The sequence below is a fragment of the Narcine bancroftii genome, chromosome 9 (assembly GCF_036971445.1).
Source record: "Narcine bancroftii isolate sNarBan1 chromosome 9, sNarBan1.hap1, whole genome shotgun sequence".
In the NCBI taxonomy this organism is placed as follows: Eukaryota; Metazoa; Chordata; class Chondrichthyes; order Torpediniformes; family Narcinidae; genus Narcine; species Narcine bancroftii.
This window is the reverse complement of record NC_091477.1, coordinates 9,895,010-9,909,048: the sequence shown is the minus strand read 5'-3', so window position 1 is coordinate 9,909,048 and position 14,039 is coordinate 9,895,010. Positions and strand designations below refer to the sequence as shown.

Genomic DNA, 14,039 nt, shown 5'->3' with positions numbered 1-14,039 from the left:
ACCCTGTGCAAATATGAGGCAAACATGAAGCGCCAATGTACGTTGGCATATGACTAGACTATAACGCACACCAATACCATATATACTCATGCAATAGTTGAGTTTTTTGGACCAATTTTTTGGGTCATATTTGGGTACTCAACTTTTACATGGGTCATACTTTTTGTTGTGGTAAGTACCGGTGTCATTCAAGGTGTCAGGATCTCGGGTGGCTGGGACCAGGTGATAAGTCTGTGTTTGGGATGTTGGGAGGTCGGAAGTGCAGGAAATCGGACCCTAGGAGAGAGTCTCTGGCCAGCATGTTGGGAGTTCTTGAGCTCCTAACCTCCCAACCACAAACCCTCACCTCAGCTGCCTACCCAACCAAGCTCACGATGCTCCAGCTGCAGATCCTTGCCATGGCCAACAGCTCCATTTGAGCTCCTGAGACCTGAATGCGGACTTACCACTCGGTCCTGACCATTCCAACACCTTGAACAACTCAGGTACTTACTGCAGTCAAAAGTACTATTCGTGTAAAAGTTGACCCTCCCAAATGTGATCCAAAATATTGGTCCCCGAAACTTGACTATTACACAATTATATATGGTAGCTCCTGTTGACTTGTGGTTTTGAAACTATTACTGTGGTTGGAATTCACCAGCACGCCCCAGTAGAATAAAAGGTCCACCCTAAAACATCGAACCATTGGTGGCGAGAATAGTCTTCCATTTCAATGTGGATCAATGCTCTTTGGGAAAGTCAATAAATGGCTGGCGCGCCTCTCATATCTTCGTGCTCACTGTGGATGTCAGGAAAGTGTTGAGATTACAAGAGGAAAATGGAAATGGTTCTAAATGCACAGACAGTGGTTGGTACTTTGAGGAACTGAAAGATTCCTCAAGACTGACTGGTTAGACAGAAAGATTGCAATTTGTGGAAATAATGAAATATATCAGCCATGGCCATTTAAGATACTAGTGAGCTAAATATGAAGGCATATAATCAGAAACCAGGCAAAGTTGAGAGCAATCACATATTTACACAATTACCCAATTACATGTATGGTGGAAAGTGTGCTGACCGGTTACATTACAGACTGGTATGGTGACATAAATCCCTGCAAAACGTAGTGGACACACCCCAGAACATCACAGTCAAAACCCTCCCCACCATCGAGAACATCTATGGAGAATGCTGCCGTCAGAGGGGAGCAGCAATCATTCAGGATCTGCACCACCCACCACATGCTCCTTTCTCACTGCTGCCATCAGGAAAGAAGTGTTGCTGCCACAAGACTCACACCCACCAGGTTCGGGAACAGCTGTGGCTACTGCTCCACTATCAGACTGCTCTACAACAAACTCACTCAGGGACTCATTTAAGAACTCTTTTGTACTTTGTTTTTTTTCCCTCTCTCTAAATTGTACACTTTACAGCTCTTTATTTGTTTACATGCATACATTGTGTACTTTTTTTGTGGTAATTCTGCCTCAACCGTAGGAAAAAGAATCTCAGGGTTGTATGGATTGCTATGTAGGTGTTCTGACAATAAATCTGAAATCTGAAAATTTCAGACTGCAGATAGCTGTGAATCCAGCTCAGACCACCGTATAAGCTGAACCTTCCCTTCCATCATCTCCAAGCATACTTACCGCTGCCTTGGAAAAGGAGCCACCATATTAAATCCCACCCCACCATACTCCCTTCCCACTCTTCCCAGCAGAAAAATAAATTATTAGATCATGCATCACCAAATTCAAGGAGGGTTTCTTTTATAAGATTACCGAATGAACCTCCCACTAGTAAAATGATGTTGTGTTTACACTAACCGACTGATCTCTCTCTCTCTCTCTCTCTCTGTGACTCTTGCACTCTGCACTGTGCTCTTCCTACTGTTCTATGCATTGGCTGACTTGCTGGACTGCTCACATAATAAACGTTCTCACGGCACCTCCGTAGATGTGAAAGTAAACTTGAAGTTGAACTACTAGTGATTGTAAATGCGATTAGAAATGTAAGTACAATACTTTCCATCTCTGTCACATGAGTTATACAGATTCAATCATGTTAAATTGTATTGGATTAAAGTTGAAGCAGGTCAGAATCAGTTTCAGAATTTATTGTCATGAACACGTCACAAAATCTTTGCAGCAGCTTCAGCACAGAGAAAACTTTTATATAAATAACCTTACCAAAAAAAAAGTGGAAGGAAAAGTCGAAGTGGGACAGTGTCTGAGGTTTCATTGTTCATTCAGGAATCTGATGGCAGTGGGGAAGAAGCTGTCCTTGTGCTGCTGAGGGCTCGTCTTCAGGCTTCTGCACCTTTTTTTCGGATGGTAGCAGTGTGAAGAGGGCATGGCCAGGGTGGTGGGGTTCCTTGGGGATAGAGGCAGCTTTCTTGAGACATCACCTCTTGAAGATGTCTTTGATGGAGTGAGATCTGGTGCCCGTGATGCCGCAGGCTGAGTTAACACCCCTCTGGGGTTTTATTCCTGTCTTGAATGTTGGGACCAGACAGTATTGCAACCAGACCGAATGCTCTCCATGGTACGTATAGAAGTGATCTCGTGATTCCAGTGTGGAGCTAGTGGCAAACACAACTAGTTGCTGGCTGTTGTTGACAAGAATATACAGCACCAAGGGTGTTGGTCAAAATGTATCACAGGGAACCAAGTTCGTGCCTACGCAGTGCCCTCGACGTTCACCTAAATGAATCCAGGTGCATGAAGCTTGAAGCAGAGTCAATCTTTTGATTATTGGCCAATTGATAAGAGAGAGATTTAATGGGGGTTTAATAGTGGAGGGAGAGCAAGTTGGAGAGAGATTGGAGGGACACTTTGATGGTTTAAAATTTGGGAGATTGATGAGAAGGGATCCAGTTTCATAACGTACTGGGGTGCAGGAATTGGGTTTAAATTGGGCAGCACAGACTTGTGGGTGTAAATGGTCTGCTACCGTGCTGTAGGTCTAAATTTAATTTTAGAAAATAACTTCAAACCAAAGATTGAAATGTATCTGCTTCATTTATATCATACCATTGATATTGTGTCTATTTCATTCAAAGATTTCCCAGAACAATAAAGTATCTTTGAAGTGTTCTTGGAGATAGTGAGATCAAAATGCCATAGATAGTTTGTGAATTGAATTGGGTTGTTTATTATTGTTATGTGCACCAAAATTCAGTGAAAAGTTTTATTCTGCATGCCATCAAGCAAGCCACCTCTAACCTAAATACAACAGGTGGAGCAAAGAGAAGGGGAGAATTATGCATTAAAATATTTTTTGCAAAATGAAGTGCATTGAGGCAGTTCATTGAGAATGACATATCATCCATTCCGTAAAGGAGATGCCTGCAATAAGATGGCAGTGCTTCTGTAGCCCCCCCCCCTTAACACCAGCATCCCCTCTGGTGCAAACCTGGGAGGAGCAGGGGAGAGATGATGTCTTTTAGCAGTTGTCTTGCTGTTCCACCTGTGAAGGTTTCACATCAGAGAGGAGCAGCCATACTCAGCAGTCCAGACCATGAGGGTTGCGGGGTCCGGAGAAGTAGCACCAGAGCAGGAGAATACCCCCGCCCTCCACCCCCACAGAGAAGGAGTAGTCTGGGAGAGGACCTCACAGGAAAAAAAAGAGTACAGCAGTGGGCCAGCAGGGGTCACACCAAGCTATCGGTTGCTGGCGACCATCTTGTTGGGAACGAGGTCTCAGGACCTGGATACTTTGGGATGCCAATGCTGAACATGATTCCCTAAGGGAGCTTGGGCACAGACAGCTTCTTACTGCATTGGGTGCTCACATCCAGGGGTCGAGGAGGGTTACCTGCACCCCTTGAGCTCAGGATCACTGCTGGAATGGACGGGTGGCTGTGTGGCAGCAACATCAGTGGAGGTGGCAGGATCTATGGACACTCAATATACCTTGGGGATTCTGCTTTGCTTCTCTTTCTCATCCTGATTGGGACACTGGCATTGTGGTGTCTGCCTTAACAGTGCAAAGGAAAGCAAACTTTTATGTATTTTTTTTGCACATGACAATAAAGGAATCTTGATTCTTGGCTGACTTATCGTTTTAATTCTTGCTCACTAAGTAAGACTGCAGTTCATTTCTGAGTCCTGCCTTCAGATCATAATCCTGAGAGACAGACAGGGATCTCTTCTCTTTTCAACAACACCACAGACAGTGGTGCATTCTGTCAGTCCTGCCCTGAACTACGAGCCAAGATATTGACTATATTTGGAATGGGGTTTTGATATTGTGAGTAAAACTGATATAAAAATATGAAGATGAGGAAACTAATATAGATACATGGGTAAATGAATAAAGCCAGTATGAACAGGATAAGAAATGGATATTAGAATGTAGGAAGTAGAGTTAGTTTGAATAAGATAAGGGTCTTCTAGCCCTAGATAGAATTAGCAGGTTTTGCATATGTAATTAGTAAGCCCTAGACAGTATTAGCAAGTTCTACATATGATTGTAGCCCTGAGAGTTGGGAAGGTGTAAATTAGAACAAAGACAGGTTTGTGAACAAGGACAATGAGGATAATGACATGATGAGCACCGACAGGATACTCCCTGGTCCTCCAAGTGCACAGAAACAGCAGGTAGGCAGGCAGGATTGCCTAATGCCAAACCTCTCCAGGAGGCAGAAGAATGTAAGGGGGAGGGTATTCCTATACTGAAATGAACTGTATAAAAGTTGGGTGAGCCCCAGTGTATGTGTGTATTCCCAGGGTAAGGGGAAGCACCCAACTTTGCATTGTTGGTATAATAAATGTTCTTTGTTCTCAATTTTTGTCTCAAGCAAATTCTGTGAAGGTACTTCTGTTTCTAACAATATCCTTCATGAGAGGCCACTGCAGACAGTCAGCTGATTGCTTTTTTTTAGACTTTAACGTTTGGTTTCCAAAAAACAAGCAAAGAAATTGCCTGGTGCAGGTCATCTTACAGTGTGGTGAAGCAAAATGAGACAGAGCATTTCCTGTCTCAATTGGAGAGTCTGCTAAATTTCTTCCGGTGTTAGGAGGTTTTTCTTTGGCTTGGCTTCGCGGACGAAGATTTATGGAGGGGGTAAAAAGTCCACGTCAGCTGCAGGCTCGTTTGTGGCTGACCAGTCCGATGCGGGACAGGCAGACACGATTGCAGCGGTTGCAAGGGAAAATTGGTTGGTTGGGGTTGGGTGTTGGGTTTTTCCTCCTTTGCCTTTTGTCAGTGAGGTGGGCTCTGCGGTCTTCTTCAAAGGAGGCTGCTGCCCGCCAAACTGTGAGGCGCCAAGATGCACGGTTTGAGGCGTTATCAGCCCACTGGCGGTGGTCAATGTGGCAGGCACCAAGAGATTTCTTTAGGCAGTCCTTGTACCTTTTCTTTGGTGCACCTCTGTCACGGTGGCCAGTGGAGAGCTCGCCATATAATACGATCTTGGGAAGGCGATGGTCCTCCATTCTGGAGACGTGACCCATCCAGCGCAGCTGGATCTTCAGCAGCGTGGACTCGATGCTGTCGACCTCTGCCATCTCGAGTACCTCGACGTTAGGGGTGTGAGCGCTCCAATGGATGTTGAGGATGGAGCGGAGACAACGCTGGTGGAAGCGTTCTAGGAGCCGTAGGTGGTGCCGGTAGAGGACCCATGATTCGGAGCCGAACAGGAGTGTGGGTATGACAACGGCTCTGTATACGCTTATCTTTGTGAGGTTTTTCAGTTGGTTGTTTTTCCAGACTCTTTTGTGTAGTCTTCCAAAGGCGCTATTTGCCTTGGCGAGTCTGTTGTCTATCTCATTGTCGATCCTTGCATCTGATGAAATGGTGCAGCCGAGATAGGTAAACTGGTTGACCGTTTTGAGTTTTGTGTGCCCGATGGAGATGTGGGGGGGCTGGTAGTCATGGTGGGGAGCTGGCTGATGGAGGACCTCAGTTTTCTTCAGGCTGACTTCCAGGCCAAACATTTTGGCAGTTTCCGCAAAGCAGGACGTCAAGCGCTGAAGAGCTGGCTCTGAATGGGCAACTAAAGCGGCATCAGTTGCCGTTAGGAGGTACCTTGTTGTTAAATTCCAAACAATGGTCCTGACTGGAAATGTTGACTGCCTTTTTCTACCCATGGTTGCTGTGTGACTAGTCTTGCTTCTCCTTGTTTTCATCTTTTTTGTTGAACCCTTTTGGGTGGCACAGTTGACGCAGCAGTTAGTGCAACACTGGCACAGTGCCAGCAAATGGGATCAGGGTTCAAATTTCACGCTGTCTGTAAAGAGTTATGTTGGAATATAGGGATTAATTAATCATAGAAAATATGTAGAATATATGCTTATGTACTATTCATTTTGTATACATGAATCCAGTACTATGTAACAATTTAATATTTACCTCATGGTGAAGGGAAAGAGTAATGTAAGTAAAGTGCAGCCACAGTATGTAGCAAAGTTGGCTGATTACAGTAGGTTTAGAATTGCCTGCTCCCAAAATACAAAAGAGAGAATATGTATGAAACAATTTAGTAGGAAGGTTAAGGCAAAAGGAGGTGTTGATTAGCACAGGAGCCGATGGCCAGACAAGAACAAAGAGAATCCTGACAGAGACTGTCAGAAACAAAGAGAATGGAATAACTCAATAAGAAGGCAGAAGGAGGTGTTGAGTAGAACAGAAGAACATGGCCAAATGAGAACAAAGAAATAATTAGAAATATCTGGGGTATGAATTGATTTCTGATCAAGGATATTCTGACCTTGAGGATTAAGATGGGAGCTCTATACCCCAGATATCTGCAGAGCAGGAAATTACTTGTGATAAATCTTATGCAAGAAATCTAGCAAAGAAAGCCAACTTTTGTTCTGTATGATAATAAGATCTAGCAAAGGAAGCCAACTTTTGTTCTGTATGATAAGGTTGAGCTATATAAACTGTAGAGACTGGACAGTAGAGGTCAGTCTTGGGGAATAGCTCACTGTGCAGGTGACCTATGAACTAACGACTGAACCAGAGCTCTTTTAAGCTTTATTCTTGTGCTGTGTAATAAACTGATTGTTGAACCGAATACCTTCTCCTATCACTTCATTCAACGAACATGCTGGACTCAGACGACACATAGACTAAATTGAGGGTAGGGTAAAGCCAGAGTCCGACAGTTAGTACATTCTCCTTGTGTCTGCATGGGTTTTCCCTGGGGGGAACCGGTTTCCTCCCACCATTCAAAATGAACCGGGGGTTGTAGTTGGAGGCTCTGTGACACCTGGGGTTCCTAGGCAGTCTATCTTGGAAGCAAAGCAAGCTCAGGACTGGTCAGTACTTGGAAGGGAGACCCCTGGGAACAACAGTTGCTGTAGGTTTCTGTGAGGGGAGCTAGACAAAGCAGCAACTCTCTGTCTGCCTTAAGGTAGACAAAAATTAAAGATTTTCATGTAAGTTACATTCTAAATGAAGTATTATGTGACAATAATGGAACCTTTACCTTTTAAATGGATGGCCTCATAGAAATTATAGTAAAGACATAATTGAATACAGAATGACAGTTCATCAATTTGGAACAACTTTGTCACTGAGTTGTGCAAATTTTGCTCTCAGAAAATGTGCCGAAGATTACGAAGAGCAATTTCATTCTCAAGCTATAACCATCATCAGGAATAATTTCTGCACTGATGATTGTCTTCCTTCATTGGTTTCGGAGAAAGAAGCTATAGGAACAAGGATACCTTACTGCAGCTGTACAGGGCCTTGGTGAGACCACACCTGGAGTGTTGTGTGCAGTTTTGGTCACCTTATCTAAGGAAGGATGTTCTTGCAATGGAGGGAGTGCAGAGGCGATTCACCAGGCTGATACCTGGAATGGCAGGAATGACTTATGAGGAAAGATTGCGCAAATTGGGATTGTACTCCCTGGAGTTTAGAAGATTGAGAGGGGATCTCATAGAGACATATAAAATTCTGGCAGGACTGGACAGAATGGATGCAGATGGGATGTTTCCAAGGATGGGAAAATCCAGAACCCGGGGCCATGGTTTGAGGATAATAGGCAAACCATTTAGGACCGAGATGAGGAGCAATTTCTTTAACCAGAGGGTGGTGAATCTGTGGAATTCACTGCCACAGAGCGCAGTAGAGGCAGGTTCATTAAATATATTTAAGAGGGAATTAGATCTATTTCTTCAGTATAAAGGTATTAAAGGTTACGGAGAGAAGGCGAGGACGGGGTACTGAACATTAAGATCAGCCATGATCTCGTTGAATGGCGGAGCAGGCTCGAAGGGTCGAATGACCTACTCCTGCTCCTATCTTCTATGTTTCTATGTTTCTATGACCTTTATCTAGATTTAAAGGCGATCTGTAATAAAAGAGGTTTCTTCCTTACGAAATGGATTAGCAACAGTTGAGATATGTTGGCTGTAATTCCTGAGGCAGAAAGAGCAAAGGAGATAAAACATCTTGATTTGGATTGTGGCATTTGACTTGTCGAAAGAATTCTAGGGGTGCAACGGGGTGTTCAATCTGATGTTTGGCTTGTGGGCCAAAATGGCCTGCTGCTATGTTGTCATTCAATACAGAATTGCATCACTTGTACTCCACAAAAGGAGTCAATTCCTTTCGGGGTATGGTGACTGGCTTTAATGGAGCTACTCTGGGTTTTCCCATTCCAAATCCACAATGCACTCACTCTTGGTTATTTCACAGTACTCTAAATAACTGACAGGACCAAAACCACCTTCGCATGTGTCAGCGAAGTGGTGTAACTGAGCAAATTTGGCAATTCCAAAGTCTGTTGGTTTAAGACATCTGTTGACTTCAAAATTTTCTAAAATTTTAAGACTATCAATCCGATTTATCCAAACTTATATGAAAGATTCTGGTATAATTTCATCCCATCCAAATTTTCTTCTGCACAATTCTTGCAGTATTTTCTTGGCTATCAATACTACCAGTGCTAATACTCCTAAAGGATCAGATATTGAGTTTACAATTGAAAGAATACCTCTTCTCGTTAAAGGCCATTCTTTCAAAACAATTTTAAATTTGGAAACATCAGATTGAACACTCCATTGCACCCCTAGAATTCTTTCGACAAGTCAAACGCCACAATCCAAATCAAGATGTTTTATCTCCTTTGCTCTTTCTGCCTCAGGAATTACAGCCAACATATCTCGACAGTTGCTAATCCATTTCGTAAGGAAGAAACCTCCTTTATTACAGATCTCCTTTAACTCTCGATAAAGATCTATAGCTTCTTTCTCCGAAACCAATGAAGGAAGACAATCATCAGTGCAGAAATTATTCCTGATGATGGTTATAGCTTGAGAATGAAATTGCTCTTTGTAATCTTCGGCACATTTTCTGAGAGCAAAATTTGCACAACTCAGTGACAAAGTTGTTCCAAATTGATGAACTGTCATTCTGTATTCAATTATGTCTTTACTATAATTTCTATGAGGCCACCACATTATGCAATTTGATCGATCCTAGTTTCATGTGAACCCCACATGCATCCTGCAACTGGTTGATCATATCTCAAGTTAATCTCTTGTTCAACACAGACCTAAATTGTTGAGGTTCTATATTGTTCTGCAGACTGTGGATCTGGAGCTGTTTAAAACGGACAATAATTCTGCACCCCTGTATTAGAGGTAAAAGGAACCTGTGAGAGATGGGAAAATTGATCTAAAATTATGAACATGGAAGAAACTAAAGTTCATCAGTAAAATGGCTGTAACCAGTTCAAACAGGATAAGCTTGGGGCTTAGGATGCAGGAAAGAAGAGTCAGCACGATTAACATAAGAATCTTCTAGTCTTTGTGACAAGACCATAAGACTAAGATAAGGAATGGTAAGGTACAATAGAATGTAGGAAGTTGAGGTAGTCTGGATCAGATAAGGGTCTCCTAGCCCTGGACAGAAGTACCAAGTCATACATTTCTAATTAGCTAACCATACACAGATTTATACATATGAAATTAGCCAACCCTAGATAGAATGAGTCAACTCTGCATATCAAGAGACTGTAGCCCTGAGAATCAGGAAGGTGTGAATAAGGACAATGACATGATGGGGCACCCACAGGATACCCCCTGGTCCTCCAAGTGTACTGAAACTGCACGTAGGCAGGAAGGATTGCCTATGCCAAACCCATCCAGGGGGCAGAAGAATGTAAGGGGGAGGGCACTCTGATACTGAAATCAACTGTATAAAAGTTGGGTGAGCCCCAGTATGTGTGTGTATTCCCAGGGTAAGGGGAAGCACCCAACTTTGCATTGTTGTAGTAATAAATGTTCTTTGTTCTCAATTTTTGTCTCGAGCAATTTCTTTAAAGGTACTTTAATTTCTAACAAACCTATCTCAATCCTTACAACAAAGACTCAGGATGTGATTGATATGGATTCCAATACATTTCTGTAGACATTTGACTTACCTGGAGCTTCTGCTTTTCCCAGTAGCACACTTACCAGAGCAGTTGAAACAAAATTAGGGGGTATCATCAAGCCCACATTCAGGGCTGCCACTTCAAGTGTTTTGTGTTGATTAATCTCCTCTGTGAAATTTAGATTACAACATTCTTACTTCCCTTTCGTTGAACTCTGCAAGATGTTTACAACTGAGTTGATCTCATCTCTTTGTCAAAGGGCTGAACAGGTAGTAGAACTACAAAAACAATCACAGTACATTTTCAAAGCTCAAATTTATTGTCAGAGTACATATATGACATCACATACAATCCTGAGATACATACATAATATATATAGAACAGTAACAGGCTATTTCAACTCACAGGTCCAGGCCGCCTAATTTATACCCCATTAACCAGTGAAAACCCACACAGACGAGGGGAGAATTGTTAGGTCTGCTTTGTTCATGAATGAGTGAGTCAAACACCAGACTGAGTCGAAATCAAGGTTCTTTGTTCTTTATTGCCGGATTGTAACACTTGCAACTAACAGTGTTAGTTGGAGAAGGCGCATTCTGCCGTTATCAGCAAGTGGTGTTTTTTTTATACCTCAGGATACGTACTTAGTAAATGATCATACCATGACATTGTCCAATGAATAAACTGTTGCTGACCCTCTCTGCTAGCCTCCTGCACATCAATTTGTCATCCTCACTCTTATCTTGAGAGTACAAGGTCACAACTGCATCTTGTTACGGCCCAGCACTGGGAGACTTCCTCTACATTCCCAGTTCATATGTTTTTACCTAACAGAATGCACAAACTCCTTACAGACAGCACGGGATTTGAACCCATGTTCCGATCGCTGGCGCTGTAAAGGCATTGCACTAACCGGTACGCTAACTGTGCCACCTGGTGATTCTTTTTCCTGTGGTCTAGACAGTAGTGCAAATTGTACTCAAGGAAAAGGTATGTACACAAAAGAGAGAAATGGTAACAGAGAAACAAACCAACTGGGCCAATACAGAAAAAATAATATTCAGTTGCACCAGCTGAGTAGTGGGCGCGCAGCAGAGTATCACGAACCATCGCTGGCGATGCTCTTTGGCGGGCACGTGGAGCCGTAGACCAGACCACTGGGTACTCTCCTGGATAAGGTACCACATGGAAGGTTAGTTAGGAAGGTGCAGTCTTTAGGTATAAATTTTGAGATAGTCAAATGGATTGAACATTGGCTGAAAGGGAGAGGCCAGAGAGTGGTAGTGGATAATTGTCTGTCAGGTTGGAGGCCGGTGACCAGTGGTGTGCCTCAAGGATCTGTATTGGGCCCATTGTTGTTTGTTATATACATTAATGATCTAGATGATGGGGTGGTGAATTGGATTAGTAAATATGCAGACGATACTAAGATAGGTGGAATAGTGGATAATGAAGAAGGTTTTCAAGGATTGCAGAGGGATTTGGGCTGCTTAGAAAAGTGGGCTGAAAAATGGCAGATGGAATTTAATGCTGATAAGTGTGAGGTGCTTCATTTTGGGAAGAAGAATCAGAATAGGACATACGTGGTAAATGGGAGAGCATTGATGAATACAGAAGAGCAGAAAGATTTAGGAGTAACGGTACATCGTTCCCTGAAGGTAGAAACTCACGTGAATAGGGTGGTGAAGAAGGCTTTTAGTATGCTGGCCTTTATCAATCATTGCATGGAATATAGGAGTTGGGAGGTGATGTTGAGATTGTATAAGACGTTGGTGCGGCCTAATTTGGAGTTCTGTGTGCAGTTCTGGTCGCCTAATTATAGGAAGGATATAAACAGAGTGGAGAGAGTGCAGAGAAGGTTTACCAGAATGTTACCTGGGTTTATTGGACAGATTAGGTCTTTATTCTTTGGAGCGTAGAAAGTTGAGAGGGGATTTGATAGAAGTATTTAAGATTATGAAAGGGATAGACAGAGTGGATGTGGATAGACTATTTCCGTTAAGAGGAGGAAAGATTAAAACAAGAGGACATGAGTTAAGAATTAAGGGGCAGAGGTTTAGAGGTAACATGAGGGGGAACTTCTTTACTCAGAGAGTGGTAGCCATGTGGAATGATCTTCCGGGAGAAATAGTGGCGGCGGAGTCAATTGTATTATTTAAGAAAAGGTTGGACAGGTATATGGATGAGAAGAAGATGGAGGGTTATGGGCATTGTGCAGGGAGGTGGGACTAGAAAGGGGTGTTTGGTTCGGTGCGGACTAGAAGGGCCTAATGGCCTGTTTCCGTGCTGTAATTGTTATGTTATGTTATGTTATGTTATGTTATAATGGATTGCAAGTGCGAGGTGCTACAGGCTGAGTAACAGCATGTTGGTTTGCTGTGCCTCCTGCTAGAAGGCGCGAGGCCCACACTGTGGTTAATTTAAACCTGCCAGACCCGCACATCGGCGGCAAACACATAGTGATGTCACCACCCCCGTCCTGTGGACCTGGGATGGGAGAGATATAAAAGAAGCATGTAAAACTCAAATAAGCAATCTTGAGTTGACTAACCCAGTAGATGTGTATTGCTTTAGTAGCTCTACCGAAGTAGTCGCTACACAGTAATAAATAATGTGGAAATAAGTCCTTAAATGAGTCCCTGATTTAGTCCGTTATTGATGAGTCTGTTCCTGAACCTGGTGGGGCGAGTCTTGTGGCACCCATACCTCTTTCCTGATGGCAGCAGCAAGGACAGAGCATGTGCTGGGTGGTGTGGATCCTTGATGAACACTGCTACTATCCATGAGGCTGTTCTTGATGATGGGGAGAGTTTTGCCTGTGATGTACTCGGACGAGTCCATTACCTTTTTGCAGGATTTTTCGCTCAGAGGTGTTGGTGCCCCCTTACCAGGGCATAATGCAGCTGGTCAGCACACTTTCCACTGCACATCTGCAGAACTTTGCTAAAGTTTCCAATGTCATACCAACCACACCAAACTTCCGAGAAAGTAGAGGCGCTGATGTGCTCTCTTCACAATGACATTGGTATGATGAGCCCAGAAAAGCTCCTCTGAGATAGTAATGCCTAGGAATTTAAATTTGCTCACCCTTTTTACCTCTGATACCCAAATGATCATTGGATCGTGCACCTCTGGTTTTTGCTTTCTAAAGTCTCAAACAGTTTCAATGCATGACTTGGAAAACCTGAACATTAAATCCAATTTAGAGGAAAAGTTTGATATTGACAAGACACAATAGCATAGATGTTTAAAAGGTGTCAGTTAGCAATTATTGGATGTGAGAAATTTCCTTGATTAAACTTTGAGAGAATCCAAGACAATACCAAATAAATAAGAATTTGATGCTCTTGTTCAATCAGAAGAGTGGAGTGAAACATGAAAGTCTGCAGGCACTGTGATTATATTCAAAAGGCCAGAGGAACTCAGCAAGTCTCGCAGCATCCATTGGAGGTAAATATATATTACTGCCGTTTGGGGCCTGAGCCCTTCTTCAAGGTGTGGGTAAAATGCAGGCAAGCACCTATATTAAAAGATTGGTGAAAAGGGGGGAATGATAGGGGAAGGAGTCCAGAACAACAGACAAAAGGTGTTAAATCGACATGATAGGACGACAGGAGAGGAAGGCTCAAGTAAAAATTGATCGGGGGGAGGGTTATTTTTGGCTCTGTTAAAGGAGACAGAGGAAAAATGGAAAAAGAGAGAGAGAGAGAGAGAGAGAGAG

At 43.1% G+C, this 14,039-nt stretch overlaps 1 protein-coding gene across 2 annotated transcripts in view; it reads right to left on the bottom strand.

Moving 5' to 3' along the window:
- The window catches only part of LOC138743175 (uncharacterized), a 55,861-nt gene extending 45,376 nt beyond the window's left edge, over positions 1–10,485 (bottom strand). Inside the window, exon 1 of one of the 2 annotated variants that reach the window (XM_069898091.1) lies at positions 10,401–10,485. The gene's annotated coding sequence lies outside the window, so the exon portion shown is untranslated. Of the gene's footprint in view, positions 1–10,366 lie in introns of both variants that reach the window. The other variant, XM_069898092.1, reaches the window with a different exon arrangement.
- Positions 10,486–14,039: the final 3,554 nt, after the last annotated feature.